Below are 25,640 nucleotides of genomic sequence, written 5' to 3'. Positions count from 1 at the left end.
TTTCTGGAGCTTCCTGAGGAGCTTGCCCCAACCCTCCAGCATAAAGACACATGCCTGAGGGTGGCCAGGCTGGTCCGGAAGTGGATGGCTCTAACTGTCTGGTAGCTGGCTACCCCAGAGTGTTACAGGTCTGTTGCAAACCAGTTTGGTGTTGGAAAGCCAACTGTGGGTAAAGGCAATCAGGCATGTGGCTTACCCCAAGGTGGTGAGCATTAAAAATATTTCATAGAATCATAGAAGATTAGGGTTGGAAGAGACCTCAGAAGGTAATTTCTGAGGCAATGGCTGGCTTTGAGAGAATGACATTTCTAAACTGTGCTGGGGCCATTGGATGGGATTTGTGCCATAGTTTGCCTTCTTCAAGGAGCACATGAATACACAAACTGCAAAGAGTATTACTCCATTGGTATGCAGACCCTCGTTGACCAGAGAGAGCAATTTATGAACATCAAATGTTGGCTGCACTGGAAAAGTTCAAGATGCCAGGATTCTCCACCCTTTGGAAATCTACATTCATGACCAGGGTATTCACACCACATGACATCTATAATGGAGTTACTGTCCTGATTGTTATTCTGGGAGTCCCCGCTTACACTCTTTTTGCCTTGGCTTATGAAACCATATCCTGATTTCAGAGGCCTTGGCAAAAAGCAGTTTAATTACACTCTCAGCAGGTGGAGAAGGGTGGTTGAATGTGTGTTTGGCTGATTGAAATTCCACTGGCGATATTTACAGACCCGTTTACATTCCAGTGTCATCAATGCTGTCCTCATCGCTGTTGCTTGCTGTGTTCCTTGCAATCTTTGTGAAGCTAGAGGTGAGCCATTTCCCCCTGAATGGACCTATGACAGCAGGGGCTGCTGAATTGGTACACTCCACCAGTGCACCTACCTACGACAGCTGGAGCTATCTGCTCCCGGGCAGCAGAAATCAGGGATGGTTTGTGCTCCCACGTTATGGACTTGCATGGGCCAGTGGAAGAGGGAGGAATGTACCTTTCTGATTGTGCTTGTGGGGGAGGCTGGGTTGATTGCCATGCATTGCACTTTTGAATGACATGACCATTTAAGAAATGGGGGGGGACAGTATGGATTGATGTAAATAACTGTGATTGATGTTTATAGCTGTATTAAAACATGGGTTTTGCACACAACCTCCCAGTTGTCCATGATAATGTGTTTTTATGGACTGTGATTAGAAGTATCCATAGAGGAGGGGTTCAGCACTGAGGACTGCATGGGCAATTTGCCCTGACCAACTGCTTATAGGGCTCGATTTTACGGGATTTCCAGCCATGGGGTTGTCTAAGCTGTTCCTGGAATTCAGGCTAGGTAACGCGGCGAGGACGTAGGCTGTGGTGTGGACGCAGCAGGAACCTACACTATTGCAGCCGCTGGAGACAGCAGCCGTTCAAACAGTTTTCTTTGTTGCACTTTATCTTCTTCCCTGAACTGCCGTTCCTGTTCCTGGGACTGTGAAGTGAATGCTTGCTCCCGTGCCATTGCCCTGTCCTCAAGCTGTGAAGGCAGTCTGAGCCTTTCTGCTCACCTCTCGACATGTCTTTCCTCTTGCTGCAAGTCCTGGTGTCTTTGGTACTGGACCTGCTGGTTCACCCTGTCCAGAAGATCAATCGTAAGTTCATCATGGAAAGACTTCCTCTTGAAATGGTCCACGAAGGTACAGTGAGCCAGGCTTCTGCAGTTTAGGCAAGCTGTGGAGGTACTGCAGCCTGTAGAGGTCAAGGGACCTGGAATAGGATGAGACACAGAGGGTTATTGTCTTGAATAGCTCAGTGCAAGAGCACAGAAAAAAATCTTCCTGGAATTTCAAGGACAGAAAATATTACATTTTGAAACTGAGATTCAGTTTATTGGCAGAGATTTGCTTCAGACCACAGAAGCTCCCTGGACATAGCCAGGTTTATCACAGTGAAAGAAGTGCTGAGAGAATGGTATGTTAAAAATCACAACTTTAAAAAAATTTCAATAAAATGGAGTTTGTGGGAACTCAGAGCCTTCTCTGTCATTTCCGGCATTGCACATTGTGGAGGACATAACAATTCTTGGAATGCTCAGTTGGAATAACATCTCTCTCTGCCAGGTGGGCAGAAGGAAACCAGGCATGTCTGCCACCAAAGTATTCAAATGTGTGGTGACCCAACAGCACATCTCCAAGTGGAGTGGGCTGGTGAGGTGGCTCTGAAATATATGCCCTTCCACAAAATGTGACTACCTGTCGAGTTCCTGCTACAGGAAATGTTTGTAGCTGTCACCACCCAGGATTGGGTCAGAATTCATGGGGGACTCAACAGGATGCTGTGTGAGCATTCACATGGCTTAGCACCTCCCCCACAGTTTCCAATGGTCTTTTAAGACTGCATGCAAACACACACAATTCCACCGCCATCCCCCTTCTCCTCCTGACAAATTTCTTGACTTAATTCAAATCCCCAGTCATATTTGGGACTAATGATTTCATCACCCATGGCATGCATGGACTACATTTCGCAGAAACTGGACTAACCCCCCCCCCCCCCCTCATACCGAACAGTCTTTTTAGGTGGCTCGTTACACTGTTGGATTGGTACAGGGCAGGTAATATAAGGTTCTAATTTTAACAGAGTGGAACGTACTAGCACAAATATGCTCTTTCCCAGTACAAATTCTCTTTAAATGCTTGTTTTATTTTTGTGTTTTCCGGTCTCCATTTTGAATTCCACATGGTGGGGAGGATCCGGGGGGATGTCAAGGCACTCACATGCAATCCGCCATTAGCCAATACATGCTGCCAGGGATTATAATATCTGTTCCATTTGTTCTTAAAGTTCTAAAAGTCCATCCCATTTGTATATTAATAAACCCAAAAATGGAGCCAGAAACACACCAGGCTCTGCGGCAGCTGCTTCCTCTTCTGTTTCTACTGCTGATTCTGCAGCCAGCAGTTCTAGGGGGCATCAGAAAGGTCAGGGTATCACCACAGGAAATGCTGCAGCTGCTTCTGTAGCAGAGCTCTTCTGGGACTGGTTTCATCAGCAGAATCACTTAATTTGCCTCATATACCACCTGCTGCTGGCTTCCATCGATTCCCAGGCTGACTTCTGGGGTCAGCAGGGCACCATCCCAGCTGGCCTGGTCATTGTACACCGCTGGTGGCTCAGTGCTCAGCACAGTCCCCAGTACTCAGTCAAACACATTATAAAATGGGAATGACGTCGTGAGTTGTCAGACGTGTGGTTCTGGTCCCTGGTTCTCTGGTACTCAGTCTTGAGCCATTTAATCCGTTCTCCGTACTGCTAAATTTCCAACACCACCAGCTTCTTCTCTTTGCTAGTATGCCTGGTACTCGTACCAAAATCAGTTGTTTTGCTTCCCACACTAGAGGCCTTAGGACCCTGTGTCCAAGCCTGAGTCCAAGAGATTTGTGTGTAGATAGAAGGGGATTTAGGCTTGAGCTTGAATCTGAGTCCAGTCTCACCTTGCAGTCCATCAGTAGCATGCTGTGTTAATTAGGATGGTGTGGAAGAAGTAGAGCTGAGTAAGCCAGCAGCAGAGCTGTTTGAACAATTGGGGTGAAGTGAAGGGTGAGAGTACAAAGCTGTGTCACTTTCATCCAGTAGTTCAGACAGCACTGCAGTGCTGCCATTTAATTATAGCATTGCTGTCTTGAACCTCTACCCCATGGCAGAAATGGAACTGCCACTCTCTTCCAAGGCTCTAGTGCTTGGCTCCTCACATTGTTCAGGGTCAGTCTTTGGTTACAGATGGAACAGAGGCTGAAACAAATAGAAGAGAAGAGTACTGCAACCCTAATGGGGTTTTCAGCAATCCAGGGAGATGCCTTCCCTCCAAATGTAGGAAGAGGAGAAAGGACAAGGAAAAATCCCTTGTAGCGGTTTTGGGCTATCATCTTACCCCACAATCCCGCCTTTCTTTCTACACTGTTTTCTTCTCTTGCTGTGAAGTTGGCCTGATCTTTGTTTGCTGGGCTGTGGAAGTATTACTAACCAGAGGGCTGGTATCTGGTGTCCCGTCTCTCCCTCTTCCGCGCCCCCCCCCCCCCCCCCCCCCCCCCCCCCCCCCCGGTCTTCACTGCACTTGGTTTGCCTCCTTGCTTTCTGCTATAAGGAGACAGCCGGCTGCCTGTCACAGTGCTTCTTACTATAGAATGGGAGAAGAGGAGGAAAACAATGACAAATATAATCATCAGTTTTAATGCTTCCTCCTTTGCATTAACCATTTTTATGAACTGGACCATCTGAAGGCTGCAGTCTGGCTAATGAGGACTCTAGCACAGGTGCACACAAGTACAGCCACGCTGGCTGGAACCTTGCTCAGACCCATCAGGATGTAAATAGGCCCATAAAAAGGAAAACAAAACAAAACATTAATTCTTTTTTGAGAGCTTGCTCATGTCGATTCCATTCTACGTGTGCGCACGCCCACATGCCAGTCATTGGAGATTTTTGCCTTAGCAGTATCCATAGGTTTGGCTGTAGCACCCTCTTGAGTGCTGTGCTCATGTGTTGGTATATTAGGCACTGCCAACCCTATGCCTTCTCAGTTCCTTCTTACCACCCGTGACAGTTGGTCTGAGTGCCTTGTCTTGCCTTGCAAGAGCATTAGCGGTTCTTCACAGCCCATTGTCTGTCTTCTTTTTATATAGTTTGTAGGTATTTATTTAGCTATTAAATTAAGTCTTAGGTTAGTTTGGTAGTTAGAGTCCCAGCTGGGATTTTGCATGTCCCACTCTACCAGCTTCAAACCATGCTCATCATGCAACAGGTGACGCCCACGATAGTTGTTTTGAAGTGCTTGGGGGAGTCCCATAAAAAGGACAAGTGCAGAATCTGTAAGAACTTTCACCCTAGAACCCAAAAGGAGCGGGATATGCGCTTGGGAGGGCCCTTCTCCTGGAGGCTGTGCTTTGTCCTGCGTCAGAGCTCTCCCGCTTGGACCCCATGCCAAGCACTTCAGCTTCAGTGTGGAGTGCTCTGCCCGGCTCCGTTCCCTCTTGCCAGTGCCAAAGGAACGGCAAAAGACAGAGAGACCCCTGCCACCGGAAGGGAAAGGGGCTCAGTGAGGCAATCGTCAGGCTCTAAACTGGCCTTTTGAAGGTGCGCCTGAGGGCATCGCACCAGTCTACATACTGGATCCTTCTCCCAGTTTTCTGAACCATATGTCCCACTTTCACCATGCTTAGTCCCAGATAATCTCTGACTACTGGGTCCTGCGCATGGTAGAAGTGGGATAGTCTCTACAATTCTGTTCCTTCCCTCCCTCCCAATCCCTTCCCCTTCCTCATGAGCATCTCCTCATGCAGGAGATCCAAATGCTCCTTGCTGTGGGAGCTAAGGGGCAAGGGGTTCTATTCCTGTTATTTCCTAATCCCCAAAGCCAAGTGGCATTTCAAACCCATCCTCAACCCGCGTGGCCTCAACAGATTCATGAAGAAGTTGAGGTTCTGCATGGTCTCTCTGAACAGGATTATTCCCTTTCTGTATCCAGGAGACTGGTATGCTGCCCTCAGCCTCAAGGATGCTTATTTCCACATATCTATAATTCCAGCCCACAGATGGTTCCTCAGGTTCATGGTCAACCATTACGAATTCGCAGTCCTCCCCTTTGGCCTGTCAACAGCCCCACGAGTGTTCACCAAGTGCATGTCAGTTGTTGCCGCCTTCTTATGCCTGAGGCAGGTGCAGGTATACCCATATCTTGATGACTGGCTGCTCAAAGGACATTCCCGGGACCAAGTGGAGTGCCAAGTCAGCTTTGTAAGATCCACCTTAGACAGGTTGGGTCTCCTGCTCAGCTAGAGCAAATCAACCCTATCCCCAATGCAGAGGATAGAGTTTATTGGAGCAGTGTTGGACTTGGGCCAGGCCAGGGCATCCCTGCCGGAGGCTCAGTTTCAGACAATGACAGACATCTATCAGAGCTTCAAGTGGTACCCCATCACCACAGCAAGGGGTTGCTTTAAGCTCCTCGGCCATATGGTGGCATGTACATATGTGCTACAACACGCAAGGCTGAGGCTCAGGCCACTCCAAGCTTGGCTGGCATTAGCCTATCGGCCAGGGTGCAACAGTCTGGACAAGGTAGTAATCCTCCCGGTGGCAGTTCTCAAGTCTATTCACCGGTGGCTCAATCCACAGGAGGTGTGTGAGGGAGTCTCCTTTAACAAGCCCCAGCCCTCCCTGTCCCTGGTGACAGATGCGTCAGTGTGGGGAAGAGGCTGTCACCGGGGTAAACTCCAGACCCAAAGTCTCTGCTCGCAAGATGAGCTTTCACTCCACATCAACCTCAAAGAGTTGAGAGTGGTCCAACTGGCATGCCAAACCTTCCAGGCCCATTTGCAAGGGAACTGCATGGGGGTCATGACAGACAACACAACTGCGATGTTTTATATAAACAAGCAGGGTGGGGCTTGTTTCTCTCCCCTGTGTCGGGAAGCTCTCAAGCTGTGGGACTTCTGCATAGTCCATTCCATTCACCTGGAAGCATCTTACCTCCCAGGTTCTCAGTACGAGCTGGCGGACTATGTCAGCAGATCCTTCCACAGTCACGAGTGGTCTATCTGCCTGGACGTAGTGCACAACATTTTCCAAAGATGGGGAGTTCCCAAGATCAAACTGTTCACCACAAAGAGCAATAGAAATGCCCTCGGTTCTGTTCCTTCCAGAATCACAGTCCGGGCTCCCTTGCAGACGTGTTCCTCCTCCCCTGGACTGCCCATCTGTTGTATACGTTCCTGCCGTTTCCACTCGTCCACAAGGTCCTGTTAAAAATCCGCAGGGACAAGGCGGAGGTCATACTGGTAGCACTGGCCTGGCCTCACCAATACTGGTATACCACGCTCCCAGAACTGTCGGTGGATGCTCCAGTCTCATTGCCCCTGTTTCTGGACCTGCTTACCCAAGACCACGGTCGCTTTCATCATCCTGACCTCGAGCCTCTTCACTTCACCACTTGGAAGCTTCATGGCTAAACCCAATGGAGCTCATGCTCTGAGCCAGTTAGGGAGGTCCTACCTGGTAGCAGGAAAATATCCACCAGGGCCACTTACCTGGCCAAGTCGAAAAGATTTGCAATCTGGTGTTCTCAGGATCATGCTCCCACAACAAAGGCTCCCATACCACTTATCTTAGACTACTTACTACACCTAAAACAGCAGGACCTCTCAGCATCATCTCTCAAGGTCCACCTGGCAGCCGTCTTGGCCTTCAACCTGGGTGCGGCCGGACATTCAGTCTTCGCCAACCCAATGGTCAATCCTTTCCTAAAAGGTCTGGACAGGCTATACCTGTGGGTTAGGCAACCAATCCTGCAACCAATCTCAACCTGGTCCTGTCCAGACTAATGGGGCCCCCGTTTGAACCCCATGGTGACTTGTTCATTGCTCTACCTATCATCAAAGGTCTTCCTAGTTGCCATTACATCAGCAAGGAGAGGATTGGAGCTTAAAGCCCTAACCTCTGATCCCCCTTATACCATTTTTTATAAGGACAAGGTGCAACCCAAGCCTCATCCAGCCTTTCTCCCAAAGGTTGTGTCCCAATTCCATGCCAATCAGGACATTTTCCTACCGGTCTTTTATCCTAAGCCTCACACAGATAGCCGAGAGCAAAGGCTACATTCCTTGGAAGTTTGACGAGCACTGGTCTTTTACGTGGAACGCACAAGGCTATTCTGTAAGTCGAACCAGTTGTTCGTGTCGGTTGGGGATAAAATGAAGAGCCTCGAGGTGTCATCACAGAGAATTTCATCATGGATCACGTCCTGTATCTGGGCATGCTACGATCTGGCTAAGGTTCCAGCCCCTGCACTAACGGCACATTCCACAAGAATGCAGGCCTCATCAGCGGTGTTCCTGGACCAGGTCCTGATCCAGGAGATCTGCAGGGCGGCGACATGGTCCTCAGTTCACACTTTCACCTCTCATTACGCTATTACCTAGCATGCCAAAAGATGATGTAGCATTCAGCAGAGCGGTGCTCCAATCAGCAATTCCACAAGTTCCGACCCCACCTCCTAGTTAGGGCTTGGGAATCACCTAATTGGAATCGACATGAGCAAGTGCTTGAAGAAGAAAAAACGGTTACCTTCTTGTAACTGTTGTTCTTTGAGATGTGTTGCTCACATCCATTCCAAACCCACCCGCCTTCCCCTCTGTCAGAGTAGCCGGCAAGAAGGGACTGAAGAGGCAGCAGGTCGGCAGAGACCTATATTCACCGCCTTGAGGGCGCCACTCTAGGGGGCTCCACAGCCAACCCGACAGGTGCTGCTAGAGGAAAAACCTTCTGATGACTGTGCACATGGCGCACACACACCTTGGAATGGAAATGAGCAACACATCTCGAACAACAGTTACGAGAAGGTGAGTAACCGTTTTTTTTCTGATAGCCTCCTAGACACACTCTTTCATTCATTTAACATATGAAAGGAGAAACCATCTCTCCCCCCCCCGCCCCGAAGCTGTCAAAATGGATTTATAGCTTATTGCTGTAGAGATCAGCTATGAGTTCAAAGATATCAGGATCTCTTTTCTAGATAAGTTTGGATTTAAAAAAATGTTTGAGACTGCTTGAAGAATGCCAAACCTCTATTATGCACCCCTCCAGGTTCCCTGCCATCCTCTTCTCCCTGTTCATGTGCATCTTAGCCTATTTGATTTCTGTAATTCCCCCACCTCCAATATATTATGTCTGTGTAGTGTTGCCTTGTCTTGTGTTTTGTGCTGTTTAAGTTGTAAAATTGCATAACTCTATTGGAGAACTTGTGAAGCATGTGGTATTTGGGAACTTATACAAGCTTTAGTATAAGTATACCGGTACTTAATTTCTCTGGTGCAGTTGCTACAGGGCTCTATAAAGTGGCATTGTTACCTCTCTAGTTGTATTTGGGTTGCTTGTCCAGACTGAGGATGAAATCCTTCTGGGATCAGCTACCTGCACTTGGGCTCCCATGTGAAATCTGCTCTCTGGGCCAGGTGGACCTTGTTGTATTTGATCAGTGTAAATATTAAGATTTCTGTACGTAGAAAAACTTAGCACCCTTCTAGATTTCAGGAAAGCTGTTTGTATCATAGTGGCGGAGGACTGCACTGTTAGGACCACACACATTCACAGATAAGCCACATGCACTCCCCAAAGCATCTGTGGCACGCCAGCTTTGTCTCTTTTCTGGAATAATATGCAAAGTGAAACTTCTCGTGTGACTAATGTGTTGGCTTTTTTAAAATCACTAGGTAATACCAATCCATAGGGCCATTCTTTATCAAGTGCCCATACCACATATCTACTGACTAACAAGAACCTTTGAGCTTCTGCTTGGAACAGGCTACGTGGCCAAGTTTCTGTTAACTGCGAGAGCTCTCTGACTGTTGTTTGTGCTGTTGAATTGATAACTGAACACAAACACAAGAAGAGATGTGCTTAATGGCAGTATTTACCCGCTTTCCAAAATGACTTGTCAAAATGTGTACTGAGCAGGTGTCGTCTTGTTGTTACACTGGTGAACTCCCTAGGGCCTCCAGGAGGGAATGAGTTGCCACTTCCTCTGCTGAGAGTTTGGAAGCTGTTGTCTAGCTGCTATTATTAGTTCTGGTAGCACTGAATATACATTAGGGGCTTTCAAAAACACTCCAGCAGTATGGTCCCTGCTCACAATCTAAAGCCAGGCAGATGAGTACACCAAGGGAACAACGGTAAATAATTTATTCATGAGTCAACTCAGTTCTCTGCAAGTAGCATGGCACAAGGTAATCTTCTGGTGCTCTTAATGACATGCTCAGTCATAAAGCTCATTAAAAGGGAAAGTTTACAGGAAAACCCAGGTTTGATCAACTTTGAGGCCTGGTCTGCACTTAAAACTTAAGTTGACATAGCTACGGTGTTCAAGTGTGTGAAAAAAATCCACATCCCTGAGTGCCATCGATAGGCCGACCTAACACGCAGTGTAGATGCAACTAGGATGATGGAAAAATGCTGCTATAGCATCTGTAGTGTAGATATGGCCTGAGAGTATTCCAGCAGTGAAATAGCCCATCACTTTGATCACATTACTCCTCTCTCAATCTTGTCACTGGCTGCCCATTCACTATCACATCACCACCTTCCATGTAACTCTGCCCTTCCCCATCTATCCTGCTTCGTCAAGCTTCATGTTGCCCCTTTCACCTCTACTCTGCACATCTTTCCAACGTTGCCTGCCTGCTTGTCAGCTTCTCGTGTAATTCCCTCCATGCCTCTTTCACATGGCCCCCTATGCATGGTGCAAGTTCCCTGCGCTCATCTCCGAGGCTTCTACAGTGATCACAATTGAGTCCCTCTTGCCAATCCACTTTCCATCTTCTGGCCATCTCCTGGGGGAAGGAGGGAAGGTGTGTTGTATTGAGATGTCTTGACTGAATGTGGGGGACAGGGTAAGAAGGGAGTTGTGACATGGAGGAAGGAGGCCATTTACATTGTTAGTGAGCTTTGTTTTAGCATTTGCACATGCCGGAGAGTCACTTTTTAAAATAAGTTGAAAAATAAACTATAATCTCAGCATGTGTCATCTGCTGCTGTGATCCACCCTGGAGCATGGTGGCGATGCCCTTGGCTGCTGGTTGACTCTCTGAGCCTCATATACTGCATTTTGAAATGTTAATTGTTCATAGAACACGAGAAGTGCTAGAGTGGATTAGACTGGGGATCCGGCTAGTCGGGATCCTGCCTCTGAGGCCAGTAGCAGTGCTTCAGAGGAAGATATCTGCATCCTAATCTCCTGGAGGTAGGGACTGTCATTTGCTTTCTGACTGTACAGTGCCTCCTACAGAGGGCCCTGACATGGCAGAGGCCTCTTGGCAGTACTGCAGTATCAATATCAATAATATTGATTATTAGAGGAGGCTGTCATGCCCTTTCCAGAAACATGCTGCGTAGAAGTCCCAAGGCAAGAGCCAGCCTAATAAAGGTAGATGCACTTGGTCTGTTGCAAGTCTGATTGCTTATTTGTTTACTAATTAGCTTTAGAGATATTAAATAAATAAACTTTAATATCTAATATCTAACACCTCCATTGGGCTGGTCAACTCCAAGGGCAGAGCTTCTGCTTTAGTCTGGAATCAGTACCTAGTGGAAAGCATATCTTTTCAGCACAGTGCCCCTGAGCTCTTGATGCCCTGTTGAAGTAGGAGCCCTTGCTCTAGGAAGGCTGGGTGGCCAGCAGCTGCAGTAAATAACCCTGTTTGTAAGTGCTCCCTCTCTGCTTGAGTTACTCTGGCTATGGCTACACTACAGAGCTTACAACAGCGCAGCTGCAGTGCTGCTAGTGCAGATGCTCTAAGCTGAATGGAGAGAGTTCTCCTGTCGACTTAGGCCTTGTGTACACTGTAGAGTTTTGTCAACAAAAGTTATGTTGACACTCAAAAAACCGCTATACTTAAAATCGGTATTGCATGTTCACACTCACTGCCTCTGTCGGCAGAGTGCGTCCACACATGGGGCACTAGCATCGACAGTGTGAGCAATGCACTATGGGTACCTATCCCACAGTCCAGCTTGACACCTTCTGCCACTAGGTCTTGTGAGAAGGTGAAGCGGATCAATGCATTGCTTCCTGTTCCAGTATTCCATGGGCTTCCAGCTTTTGCGGCATTTTTCAACAGCCCTTGTTTGCTGTTCACCCTGCCATCTCTGTGTGAAGGGATGGATCCTGCACTGCTCTCCTGTGCTTTGATAACTCATGAAAACTCTGTGGATGTCTGTGCATTCCAGGGTACAAAATATATCGGAAGGACAGAACAGGTCGTGCAGGGGTAGGAGTGGCACTAAATGTGAAGGAAAATGTAGATTCAAATGAAGTAAAAATCTTAAGCGAATCCACATGTTCCATAGAATCTCTATGGATAGAAATGTCATGCTCTAATAAAAATATAACATTAGGGGTCTATTATTGACCACCTGACCAGGACAGTAATAGTGATGATGAAATGCTAAGGGAAATTAGAGAGGCTATAAAAATTAAAAACCCAATAATAGTGGGGGATTTCAATTATCCCCATATTGACTGGGAACATTTCACTTCAGGACGAAATGCAGAGATAAAATTTCTCGATACTTTAAATGACTGCTTCATGGAGCAACTGGTACAGGAACCCACAAGGGGAGAGGCAACTTTAGATTAATCCTTAGTGGAGCGCAGGAGCTGGTCCAAGAGGTAACTATAGCAGGACCGCTTGCAAATAGTAACCATAATATAATAACATTTAACATCCCTGTGGTGGGAAGAACATCTCAACTGCCCAACACTGTGGCATTTAATTTCAAAAGGGGGAACTATACAAAAATGAGGGGGTTAGTTAAACAAAAGTTAAAAGGTACAGTGACTAAAGCGAAATCCCTGCAAACTGCATCGGCGCTTTTTAAAGACACCATAATAGAGGCCCAACTTCAATGTATACCCCAAATTAAGAAAAACAGTAAAAGAACTAAAGAAGAGCCACCGTGGCTTAACAACCATGTAAAAGAAGCAGTGAGAGATAAAGACTTCCTTTAAAAAGTGGAAGTCAAATCCTAGTGAGGCAAATAGAAAGGAGCATAAACACTGCCAAATTAAGTGCAAGAGTGTAATAAGAAAAGCCAAAGAGGAGTTTGAAGAACGGCTAGCGAAAAACTCCAAAGGTAATAACAAAATGTTTTTTAAGTACATCAGAAGCAGGAAGCCTGCTAAACAACCAGTGGGGCCCATTGACGATCGAAATACAAAAGGAGTGCTTAAAGACAATAAAGTCATTGCAGAGAAACTAAATGGATTCTTTGCTTCAGTCTTCACGGCTGAGGATGTTAGAGAGATTCCCAAACCTGAGCTGGCTTTTGTAGGTGACAAATCTGAGGAACTGTCACAGATTGAAAGCAGCAAAGAGTCCTGTGGCACCTTATAGACTAACAGAAGTTTTGGAGCATGAGCTTTCGTGGGTGAATACCCACTTCGTCAGATGCCCCACAGATTGAAGTGTCACTAGAGGAGGTTTTGGAATTAATTGATAAACTCAACATTAACAAGTCACCGGGACCCGATGGCATTCACCCAAGAGTTCTGAAAGAACTCAAATGTGAAGTTTTGGAACTATTAACTAAGGTTTGTAACCTGTCCTTTAAATCAGCTTCGGTACCCAATGACTGGAAGTTAGCTAATGTAACTCCAATATTTAAAAAGGGCTCTAGAGGTGATCCCGGCAATTACAGACCGGTAAGTCTAATGTTGGTACCGGGCAAATTAGTCGAAACAATAATTAAGAATAAAATTGTCAGACACATAGAAAAACATAAACTGTTGAGCAATAGTCAACATGGTTTCTGTAAAGGGAAATCGTGTCTTACTAATCTATTAGAGTTCTTTGAAGGGGTCAACAAACATGTGGACAAGGGGGATCCGGTGGACATAGTGTACTTAGATTTCCAGAAAGCCTTTGACAAGGTCCCTCACCAAAGGCTGTTACGTAAATTAAACTGTCATGAGATAAAAGGGAAGGTCCTTTCATGGATTGAGAACTGGTTAAAAGACAGGGAACAAAGGGTAGGAATTAATAGTAAATTCTCAGAGTGGAGAGGGGTAACTAGTGGTGTTTCCCAAGGGTCAGTCCTAGGACAAATCCTATTCAATTTATTCATAAATGATCTGGAGAAAGAGGTAAACAGTGAGGTGGCAAAGTTTGCAGATGATACTAAACTACTTAAGTTAGTTAAGACCAAAGCAGATTGTGAAGAACTTCAAAAAGATCTCACAAAACTAAGTGATTGGGCAACAAAATGGCAAATGAAATGTAATGTGGATAAATGTAAAGTAATGCACATTGGAAAAAATAACCCCAACTATACATACAATATGATGGGGGCTAATTTAGCTACAACGAGTCAGGAAAAAGATCTTGGAGTCATCGTGGATAGTTCTCTGAAGATGTCCACGCAGTGTGCAGAGGCGGTCAAAAAAGCAAACAGGATGTTAGGAATCATTAAAAAGGGGATAGAGAATAAGCTTTGCGAACAGGGGCTGCTAACAGGGAGTTTCGCAAGGGAGTTCTCCAGGTGAAGGAGGAGCTAATACAGCATCTGTGGGGTAAGTGACTGTCTGTAGTGTGTGTTTGTTTGTGTTTGGGGGTTACTTGCTGTGTGCTGAGCTTGTGTTTGTCAGTCTGTTTGTTTGTTTGTTTGGTTGTTTGAGGGACCGTGTGCTCTGGCTGGCAGTTGGAGGCAGGTTTGAAAGCTCGAAGCCTCTGGTAATTGGCTGAGCCTTAATCAGTGGGCGGGGCATTCACTCAGGCCAGGGCTTTATAAAGCCGCACACAAGCGACCAGGGGCTGCTAACAGGGAGTTTCGCAAGGGAGTTTAGAAGGGGAGTGGGAAGGGAGTGGGAGCCCCTCGCCAGCCCTAACCCCTTCCCCGTGCCCCCCCCCTAAAACCTATAAACCGAACCACATTCCAAAACTACTTCCGTAAACCACCCTTTCACTAACTAGGAGACAATGCAGGCAGAAGCCCAGCAGCAGAGTGGGGGCTATCCAGTTTATTGCACTGACTGTCGCATGTATGATTACCTGCCCTGTGGGCGGGTGGCGTATGTGTGCACTCGGTGCAAGGAGCTCCTGGCCCTCAGAGACCATGTTACGGACTTTGGAGGCCAGGGTGGCGGAACTGGAGGAGCTGAGAGAGGCAGAGAGGTATGTTGATGAGGCTTTCCGGGACACTGTAGATTTGTCCCACCTCCGCTTAGACAGCTCCTGTGCTGTTGAGGAGGAAGAAGGGCCCAGGGAAGTAGAGCAGTCGATGGGAGCAGAGGGAAACCTTCCCGTAGTTGGGACCCTCCTTCCAGATGGTGCTGGGGTTGCCTCTCGCACTGATGTTGCCTCTCCAGGGGAGGGAACTCCAGTTTCTAGGAAAAGGCAGGTGTTAGTAATGGGAGATTCGATTATTAGAAATGTAGATAGCTGGGTCTGTGATGACCGGGAGAACCGTATGGTGACTTGCCTGCCTGGTGCGAAGGTTGCGGATCTCTCGAGGCAACTAGATAGACTTATGTGTAGTGCTGGGGAGGAGCCGGTGGTCGTGGTACATGTAGGTACCAATGACATAGGGAAGGGTAGGAGAGATGTCCTGGAAGCCAAATTTAGGCTGCTAGGGAAGAGACTGAAATCCAGGACCTCTATGGTGGCATTTTCAGAAATGCTCCCAGTTCCACGCGCAGGGCCAGGTAGGCAGGCAGAGCTCCAGAGCTCAATGCGTGGATGAGACGATGGTGTAGAGAGGAGGGGTTCACGTTCATTAGGAACTGGGGAAACTTCTGGGATGGGAGGAGCCTATACAGGAGAGATGGGCTCCACCTAAACCAAAGTGGAACCAGACTGCTGGCGCTAAACATTAAAAAGGTTGTAGAGCAGTTTTTAAACTAGGAGATGGGGTAAAGCCGACTGCTGCAGAGGAGCGTGTGGATCGGACACAGACTTCTCTTAGGGGAGAGTCTGATGATAGAGAATCTCCAGGTTATAGTCAGGAGCAGAGGAATGAGAAGTATAATGTAAGGGCCGGATCAGATGATAAACAGTCACATAAAAAAGAATCTGGCACATCAGAAAAAGGCAGGCTAATAAACAGGGACAAGTTTTTAAAGTGCTTGTACACAAGTGCCAGAAGTCTAAATAATAAGATGGGTGAACTAGAGTGCCTTGTGATAAAGGAGGATATAGATATAATAGGCATCACAGAAACCTGGTGGACTGAGAGCAATCAATGGGACACAATCATTCCGGGGTACAAAATATATCGGAAGGACAGAACAGGCCGTGCAGGGGGAGGAGTGGCACTATATGTTAAAGAAAGTGTAGATTCAAATGAAGTAAAAATCTTAAGCGAATCCACAGGTTACATAGAGTCTCTATGGATAGAAATTTCATGCTCTAGTAAAAATATAACAGTAGGGATCTATTATCGACCACCTGACCAGGACAGTAATAGTGATGATGAAATGCTAAGGGAAATTAGAGAGGCTATAAAAATTAAAAACCCAATAATAGTGGGGGATTTCAATTATCCCCATATTGACTGGGAACATTTCACTTCAGGACGAAATGCAGAGATAAAATTTCTCGATACTTTAAATGACTGCTTCATGGAGCAGCTGGTACGGGAACCCACAAGGGGAGAGGCGACTCTAGATTTAATCCTGAGTGGAGCGCAGGAGCTGGTCCAAGAGGTAACTATAGCGGGACCGCTTGGAAATAGTGACCATAATACAATAGAATTCAACATCCCTGTGGTGGGAAGAACATCTCAACTGCCCAACACTGTGGCCTTTAATTTCAAAAGGGGGAACTATACAAAAATGAGGGGGTTAGTTAGACAAAAGTTAAAAGGTACAGTGACTAAAGTGAAATCCCTGCAAGTTGCGTGGGCCCTTTTTAAAGACACCATAATAGAGGCCCAACTTCAATGTATACCCCAAATTAAGAAAAACAGTAAAAGAACTAAAAAAGAGCCACCGTGGCTTAACAACCATGTAAAAGAAGCAGTGAGAGATAAAAAGACTTCCTTTAAAAAGTGGAAGTCAAATCCTAGTGAGGCAAATAGAAAGGAGCACAAACACTGCCAACTTAAGTGCAAGAGTGTAATAAGAAAAGCCAAAGAGGAGTTTGAAGAACGGCTAGCCAAAAACTCCAAAGGTAATAACAAAATGTTTTTTAAGTACATCAGAAGCAGGAAGCCTGCTAAACAACCAGTGGGGCCCCTTGATGATTAAAATTCAAAAGGAGCGCTTAAAGATGATAAAGTCATTGCGGAGAAACTAAATGGATTCTTTGCTTCAGTCTTCACGGCTGAGGATGTTAGGGAGATTCCCAAACCTGAGCTGGCTTTTGTAGGTGACAAATCTGAGGAACTGTCACAGATTGAAGTGTCACTAGAGGAGGTTTTGGAATTAATTGATAAACTCAACATTAACAAGTCACCGGGACCAGATGGCATTCACCCAAGAGTTCTGAAAGAACTCAATGTGAAGTTGCGGAACTATTAACTAAGGTTTGTAACCTGTCCTTTAAATCGGCTTCGGTACCCAATGACTGGAAGTTAGCTAATGTAACGCCAATATTTAAAAAGGGCTCTAGGGGTGATCCTGGCAATTACAGACCGGTAAGTCTAACGTCGGTACTGGGCAAATTAGTTGAAACAATAGTAAAGAATAAAATTGTCAGACACATAGAAAAACATAAACTCTTGAGCAATAGTCAACATGGTTTCTGTAAAGGGAAATCGTGTCTTACTAATCTATTAGAGTTCTTTGAAGGGGTCAACAAACATGTGGACAAGGGGGATCCGGTGGACATAGTGTACTTAGATTTCCAGAAAGCCTTTGACAAGGTCCCTCACCAAAGGCTATTACGTAAATTAAGCTGTCATGGGATAAAAGGAAAGGTCCTTTCATGGATTGAGAACTGGTTAAAGGACAGGGAACAAAGGGTAGGAATTAATGGTAAATTCTCAGAATGGAGAGGGGTAACTAGTGGTGTTCCCCAAGGGTCAGTCCTAGGACCAATCCTATTCAATTTATTCATAAATGATCTGGAGAAAGGGGTAAACAGTGAGGTGGCAAAGTTTGCAGATGATACTAAACTACTCAAGATAGTTAAGACCAAAGCAGATTGTGAAGAACTTCAAAAAGATCTCACAAAACTAAGCGATTGGGCAACAAAATGGCAAATGAAATTTAATGTGGATAAATGTAAAGTAATGCACATTGGAAAAAATAACCCCAACTATACATACAACATGATGGGGGCTAATTTAGCTACAACGTGTCAGGAAAAAGATCTTGGAGTTATCGTGGATAGTTCTCTGAAGATGTCCATGCAGTGTGCAGAGGCGGTCAAAAAAGCAAACAGGATGTTAGGAATCATTAAAAAGGGGATAGAGAATAAGACTGAGAATATATTATTGCCCTTATATAAATCCATGGTACGCCCACATCTCGAATACTGTGTACAGATGTGATCTCCTCACCTCAAAAAAAGATATTCTAGCACTAGAAAAGGTTCAGAAAAGGGCAACTAAAATGATTAGGGGTTTGGAGAGGGTCCCATACGAGGAAAGATTAAAGAGGCTAGGACTCTTCAGCTTGGAAGAGAGGAGACTAAGGGGGGATATGACAGAGGTATATAAAATTATGAGTGATGCTGAGAAAGTGGATAAGGAAAAGTTATTTACTTATTCCCATAATACAAGAACTAGGGGTCACCAAATGAAATTAATAGGCAGAAGGTTTAAAACAAATAAAAGGAAGTTCTTCTTCACGCATTGCACAGTCAACTTGTGGAACTCCTTACCTGAGGATGTTGTGAAGGCTAGTACTATAACAGTGTTTAAAAGAGAACTGGATAAATTCATGGCGGTTAAGTCCATAAATGGCTATTAGCCAGGATGGGTAAAGAATGGTGTCCCTAGCCTCTGTTCGTCAGAGGATGGAGATGGATGGCCGGAGAGAGATCACTTGATCATTGCCTGTTAGGTTCACCTCCTCTGGGGCACCTGACATTGGCCACTGTCGGTAGACAGATACTGGGCTAGATGGACCTGTGGTCTGACCCGGTACGGCCGTTCTTATGTTCAGTTAATCGCGAAATTCCTAACTGAAGAAGACTCCCAGTTGCCTGATATTTTGTGTGATATGGATAGGAGTAACTTTAGATTAAGGACTTCAGCATCTGCGTTTGCTCCTCCATGACTTCAATCGTCTGCTCAGTAGCATCCTTAACAAACTCCTGGTTTTCTTTTCTGCCCTGCCTTTCAGCTTCCCCCCACTCCTTGTGTTCTCTTTTCTCTGCATTGGAGAAGTGCAGTATGTCCCGGAACATGTCGTCTTTGCTCCATCTTGGGTGCTTTCTTATCTAGCGGAGACGCTTGGCTGGTGTGTGTGGGTGTTCCTGAAAGCCACATCTGCCGAAGCAGAAGCAACAATGCACAGAAGCATGATTAAGTTCACACACAGTATTGAAATATTTTGTAACATAACAATCACTTTCTCACTCACCCTCGGCAAGCACACATCTCTGTGAACACCCAAAGCGTGGTGAGTGTTGGCGGCGGGGGTGCTCTACATGGGGAGAAGAGCACTCACTTTGCAAGGGTTGCAGTTAAGCTGAGTAGGGATAAAAATTGAAAGTTCTCTCACACTTTTTCACAGGCGGGGGTCATTGTAGCAGATATGTCACTGCTGAGGGTAAGCAGAGAAATGAGGGTACATCTACTATATGCTTGTGGCTTCTGCTCTGGTCCCTATGCTACTCGCCTGTGTGCTGCTTTGGTCCCTGCACAAGTGATTGCTGAATGGCACGAGACAGTTTCCTGCAATGGGGGAAGGAACAAAGCAGCTCTTGCAAGGAACCTTCAGCAGAGGATTGCCGAGTAACTCCAGGAAACTTTCCTAGAGATCTCTGTGGAGCAGGGGTTCTCAAACTGGGGGTCGGGACTCTTCAGGGGGTCACGAGGTTATTACATGGGAGGTCGCGAGCTGTCAACCTCCATCCCAAACCTGGCTTTGCCTCCAGCATTTATAATGGTGTTAAATATATAAAAAAGTGTTTTTAATGTATAAGGGGGGGGGAGGGGTTGCACTCAGAGGCTTGCTGTGTGAAAGGGGTCACCAGTACAAAAGTCTGAGAACCCTGCTCTGGAGGATTCCTGTGAGATCTCAGTGTGCATCAACACCCTATTCTGCCCTACTGATTAGCTACACAGGGAAATGTCCAGCTCACAGGAACACAGATAGCTTTCCACATTTCTATACCCTGAACCCACTTGTACATTACACAAACCACAGCCACTTACCAGGTGTCTCCTCTACTGCTTCTTGCTTGCCGGAGAGCAACTGCTGAGACTAGCTAGACACTTACGGAATGCTGAACAATTCCTGGCTGCCTGCCCCACCAGGTGACCCCACCGGGAGCGCCACATCGTTGTCTGACTCCACCTCTTCATCAATGACTTAGTGCTCAGGGTTAGGTCCTCTTTCCGCTGGGTCCAGGCCAGCCAAAGTATCCATGGGTCTCTTGGCATTGGAAGAGAGGTTGCCACTGAGGATAGCATCTAGCTCCTTATAGAACTTGCAGGTCTTAAGTGCAGCACCGGAGCGACATTTTGCCTCCCTCACCTTATGGTACGCCTGCCTCAGCTCCTTTTATCTTTGCTCTGCACTGCAGCGTGTCACGATCATAGCACTTTTCGCACAAGCCTCGAGAAATCTGCCTGTAGGTATCAAAATTCCTACAGCTCAAGCTAGGACTGCACAGACTTCTCTCTCCAAATACTGAGCAGCTCCAGTGCTCTGCAGTGGTACAAGCGGGAGAGCATTTGGTGCGATAACCTGCCATGGTCACCTGGGAAGATGTGATGAGCCAACAGGAAATGGAATTTCAAAAATTCCTGGGGCTTCTAAGGGGGACGGTGGATGGTTGTTTACCTGGCTGCAGGGCAGCGGAGTTCAGACTGCTGACCAGAATGGTCAATATGGGCATTGTGGGATGCCTGGAGGCCAATTAAAGTGATTAAATCAAGCATGGTGTCTACACTGGCACTTTGGCGACAAAAATTTTGCACAAAATGCCTTATGTGTCTCGTCGGGGTGGTTTTATTTTGTCACCAAAACAGGGCATTTTTGCCGTCAAAAGTCGCATTGCAATGTGTATGCATTTACTGTTTGGTCGACAAAAGCTGCCTTTTGTGGACAAAACTCTATAGTGTAGACAAGGCTTTAATTACTGCTCCTGCTAACATAGTGCGGTCCACACCGGCACTTAAGTCGGTGTAACTTATGTCACTCATGGGATGGCTTATTCAGTCCCTAAGTGACATAATATATACCAACATAAGCTGTAGTGTAGACACAGCCAGCCTCTGTCGAGTGCTTTCTTTTTGGTCACCCCTTTATTATACACAGAAATTTCCTGAGATTAAATTAGCTTCACAATGCAGCCTCTTATCTTTATCTGTTTGAAAACTGAACTGGTAATCAGGTGGAGCACGGGTGTAACCTGATCTGGGTTGGTCGCACCTACCCTGATATTTATCATATGGGTCTGACTCTTCCTTTCACATCATCAACATGTTTATAGCTTGTCATGCCAAGAAAGCCTATTGAACTGAATTAGGTGTGGCCAAAATAAAAAGAGTGGAGCCTTGAAGATTGATTTACAGACCACGTTAAAGGTAGCACTGTATTTAATGGACAAAATGTGAAAAATCCTATTAGATTTCTTAGCTTTCCCCAGTCTCTTTGCCAGCCTCCCAGCTCACACCACATTCCTCCTCCCCTACTACCCCCTTTGTTCTTTGTATTTTTCCTCTGACCCTGGGTCCCTTGTTTCTTCAGTGTTTGTCATTTCTCAGCTCCTCCTCTGTGTGTTCTCACTCTGTGTTCCACAATCCTGCCCACTGAAGTGCAACTGTACTTCACTGCCTGGGAAGTCTGTCCGGTGCCAGCAAGACTTTTCATTGCCTCATTCTGTCCTCATATCACGGTGGTTACTGTAATGTAATCATTACCTGGGTTCTGAAGAGCGAAGGTGCTCCTGCTAAGCAAATATTTACAAACACTGCTGAGAGCTGACTTTCAGGAAAGGAAGAGAGAAATACCCTTCAAAACTTTGTTTCTCTGATTTAATTTAACAGAGAAAATTGTTTGTGACTTTGAGAGCACAAAATCCAAGGAGCAGCTCCCCTTCTTCAGACTGACTTGTGGTGAGTTTGGAGTCTTTTGACTCACTCCGTGCTGATACCCTGGTTTGATTAGGGGGCTAAGATAAGGCTACTCAGAATTCCAGTTTTTAAATGTTTTCATGTCAAAATACGAGGTTGGGGACTGAGAGCAGCTTGAGAGGAAGAGGGTTGGATTTGTATTGAGCCAATAAGAATGAAAAGGTGCACTTGTAAGTGGTTCTCAGCTATGCAGAATGGCTTAGAGAGGAAACAGTTTCACATTGTTTGCCCTCAGTAGCACCGTTGTCAGTGTGTGATGGGAAGAGAGGCAAATTGGGTGAGAAGGGAATTTCTGACACAACTCCTGAGTGAGGTGGGCATTCTGTATCGGGAAGGGTTGGGGGAGGAAGGCTCTTGTTGCTAAACATTTTATTCCAGTGGAGTTGATACATGCAACCCTTGTGTGCAGAATTCTGGGCAATGTTGTTCAATATCCAGTAACTCTGACTTGGATGAGACAGAATAAGAACTGGAAGGATGGGGGTGGACGGCTAAAATGCTCCTACAAATTTACAGCTGCAAGGCAGATTTCTTACCCCTCCATGGCACCATGCCTAATAGCTGTAAGATCCCTCTTCAGGGACCATGTCTGCTTCTGTGTTTGAACAGGTCCCAGCACAATAGGGCTCCAGTCCTGATTTAGACCTCTAGGAGCTACCATAAAAGTAAACAGTGGCATTGTGTTCCTCTAAATCCTGTGCTGAAGGGAAGGTCTCATGTTTTCTTTTGAACTTCTGTCTGCAGGGATTGAAGGACATAAATCCACCCTGTGTAGAGGTCAAGCATAGGAGTTTATTCCACACCTTGCTTATTAGGCTCAGAGGCACTGTCAATCAATTGATTACAATAGAATATATAGATTTTCCATGGGCGGGGGAAAGTGATGGGGTAGGCAACTTCACACCCCGGGATAGGTTTTGCACAAGACAGGATAGCACAGTAGCCAATGGTTAACAGGTTACATAATGTCTCCGCCCATGGTCTCAAGTTAGCAAGTTAACATTTAATTAATACTTTGATAAAATGTTATTAGTATAAAATATATGTGTTGAATTCTGATTTGGGGTCCATAGGAATGGAGTTGCTCCTCTGATTGTCCAGCAGATACATTCCTAGGGGTTAAAGCAAAGAAACAGTGAAAGTATATGGCAATAAAGATTGTCTTCTGTGTGGAAGAGTGATGCTAAAGGAGCCCTGTGACCCATTTCAATGATGTAGTGGGAGTGGTGAGTTTGTGCCTGGGTGTTGAATTGTAGTGCAGTAGCGTCACACCAGTCCTGTCTTGCAGCCTGATTCAAAGCCCGCTGAAGTTCCATAGAAATCTTTGTTAAAATCAATAGGCTTTGGATCAGGCCTTTGATATTTACAGGTTTTCAGGTGCTGTAATACTTGGAAAGGGACAGTCCTATGTTAGTGACCTCATCTGGAATACTGTGTGCAGTTCTTGTCTCCCATGTTTAAGAAAGATGAATTCAAACTGGAATAGGTGCATAGAAGGGCTACTAGGCTGATCCAAAGAATGGATCTACCTTATGAGAGGAGACACAAAGAGCTTGGCTTGTTTAGCCTAAACAAACTAAGGTGAAGGGAGATATGATTGCTCTCTATAAATACATCAGAGGAATAAATACCAGGGAGAGAGAGGGTTTTTTTTAAGTTAAGTGTCAATGTGGACACAAGAACAAATGGCTATAAACTGGCCATCAACAAGTTTAGGCTCAAAATTAGATGAATGTTTCTAACCATCAGAGGAGTGAAATTGTGGAACAGCCTTCCAAGGGGAGGCTGGGGGCAAAAAACTTAAATGGCTTCAAGACTGAGCTTGATAGGTTTATGAAGAGAATGGTACTATGGGACTGCTACAATGGTATGTGGCTGATCAGCGACTGCCAGTAGCAAAAATTCCCAGTGGCTGGTGATGGAACGCTAGGTGGGGAGGGCTCCGAGTTACTACAGATGAGGGTGAAGCTCTGTGGCCTGCAATGTGCAGGTTAGACTAGATGATCACCATGATGCCTTCTGACCTTAAAGTCTGTGAATGGTAGAAGTTCCTATATACCAGGGGTCGGCAACCTTTCAGCAGTGATGTGGCGAGTCTTCATGTATACACTCTAATTTAAGGCTTCGCGTGCTGGTAATACATTTTAACATTTTTTAGAAGGTCTCTCTATAAGTTTATGGAATATAACAAAACTACTGTTATACGTAAAGTAAACAAGGTTTTCAAAATGTATCAGAAGCTTTATTTAAAATTAAATTAAAATGCAGATCTTATTAGTTTAGTGTGATCCTTGCCCTTGCTGAGTTTTCCAATGTCTGGTGGCACGTATTTAGATACTTTAAGCTGCACACAGGCTTCTGAGTTATAAGTTGATAACCGGCTGGCAGGAGGTCAGCGGCTGGTACCCCAGATCGGCAGCTGAGGTGAGTGGAGCTGGCGGCTGGTAGGGCTGAGCAGGGCCGAAGCCTGGACCCTGTCTGGCAGGGGGCCTGCGCTGGAAGCAAGGTGAGTGGGGCTGCGGCAGGACCCCAGCTGGTGAGGGGCCAGCAGTGGGAACCCCAGAGCGGCAGCAGGCTGAGCAGATCAGCCCGCCGCCGCTCTGGGGTTTCCACCACCGGCTCCTGCCAGCTGGGATCTCAGCCCTCTGCCAGCCTGGGGTTCTTTCTCCCAGGCCAGCAGCGGGTGTTGAGTGGGACCCCGGCTGGCAAGGGGCCAGCAGCGGGAACCCCAGAGCGGCTCAGCCCACCCCGCGTGACGTCAAAAATCAGCTCGTGTGCCACCTTTGGCACGCGTGCCTTAGGTTGCCGACCCCTGCTATATACTGTGCTAGAACAGAGGTAGTTCAATCATGTCTCAGTGATGCATGTTCCTGTGATCTGTTTATAACAAGGATCATAAAGCTTTGTTTCTCTGCAGAGGTTCCTAGGTTCTGTGCGTGGTGATTTGGTCTTGTCTCTGTGCTGGAGATGCCTGCATGAATGGCCTGTTCTTGAGAGTGCATAATGAGTGTTCTCAGCAATATGAATCTCTCAGATTGCTTTAGATGAGTGGATCACAACAGGTTCAGTGCCACTGAAATTTAGAGGGAAATAAAGGGATTATAGCATAATGCTGTTCTGGTCCAATATATGCAATTAGACTGGCTGAAGTGAGAGAAATAAGTAGGCTGGCATGTGGCTGGTATTTACTGCAGAGTTTCAGTGTACAAGAAGTGGGGTGGTTAAATAAAGCATCTTAATCCATTTGAAAAGTAGCACCAGGGTATCCTCCTCCACTAATTCTGCGGAGGCAGGAGAAATGGGAGGCCCACACACTGTGGAGTACCTGGGAACCCCTAACTGCACACAGCATTTGCCCAGTGGTGTTTCGATGGTAATCGTGGGACTTCAGTACTCGTTTGGTATATGTTACTGTCAACTGTGCATGAGCAATCTGTAGGGACCAGTAAGGGAAAAGAGTAAACTTGAACTATGTAGCAGAAATTCTGGTGCCAGTAATGAATTTCTAGGGGATAGGGAATGGTGGCAGGAGCAGGGTTCCTTTGGCAAATCCCAACAGCATCATGTGAATAAACTGTACAGAGTCTGTGATGGTGGAGGAGGGGCAGAGTGACCCATCAGGCCTCCTTTCTGGGCTAAAATAAGTTTGTGATTCCATAAATACTTTTTCACTACATTCATAGGTAAGAAAGTGTGTGTTTTCAATGAGACAGGGAATAAAACTGTCATTGGCGGAGTTCTGTGTACCTAAGTATGTGTGGCACATCACTGGAAGAGCAGCCGCAGGAAGAGAAATGTTCTCCTGACAGTTTTGGTGGTGATGATTCTAGAGCTAGGTAGATAATCTTCCGTTATGACACCA

General features: G+C 46.1%; 1 protein-coding gene across 16 annotated transcripts in view; it reads left to right on the top strand.

The window, feature by feature from the left end:
* Nucleotides 1–25,640, top strand: part of NDST2 (N-deacetylase and N-sulfotransferase 2) — a 271,555-nt gene that overhangs the window by 159,869 nt on the left and 86,046 nt on the right. For 2 of the 16 annotated variants that reach the window (XM_045023110.1, XM_045023101.1), the window contains exon 1: nt 21,515–21,760. The exons of the other annotated variants lie outside the window; for them this stretch is intronic. The gene's annotated coding sequence lies outside the window, so the exon portion shown is untranslated. Of the gene's footprint in view, nt 1–21,514; nt 21,761–25,640 lie in introns of those variants that run through there. 16 annotated transcript variants of the gene reach the window in all.

This window comes from Mauremys mutica, chromosome 7 (genome assembly GCF_020497125.1).
Source record: "Mauremys mutica isolate MM-2020 ecotype Southern chromosome 7, ASM2049712v1, whole genome shotgun sequence".
Classification (NCBI taxonomy): Eukaryota; Metazoa; Chordata; order Testudines; family Geoemydidae; genus Mauremys; species Mauremys mutica.
Note: the sequence above shows the minus strand (reverse complement) of the source record. Positions and strands in the feature narration are given on the sequence as shown.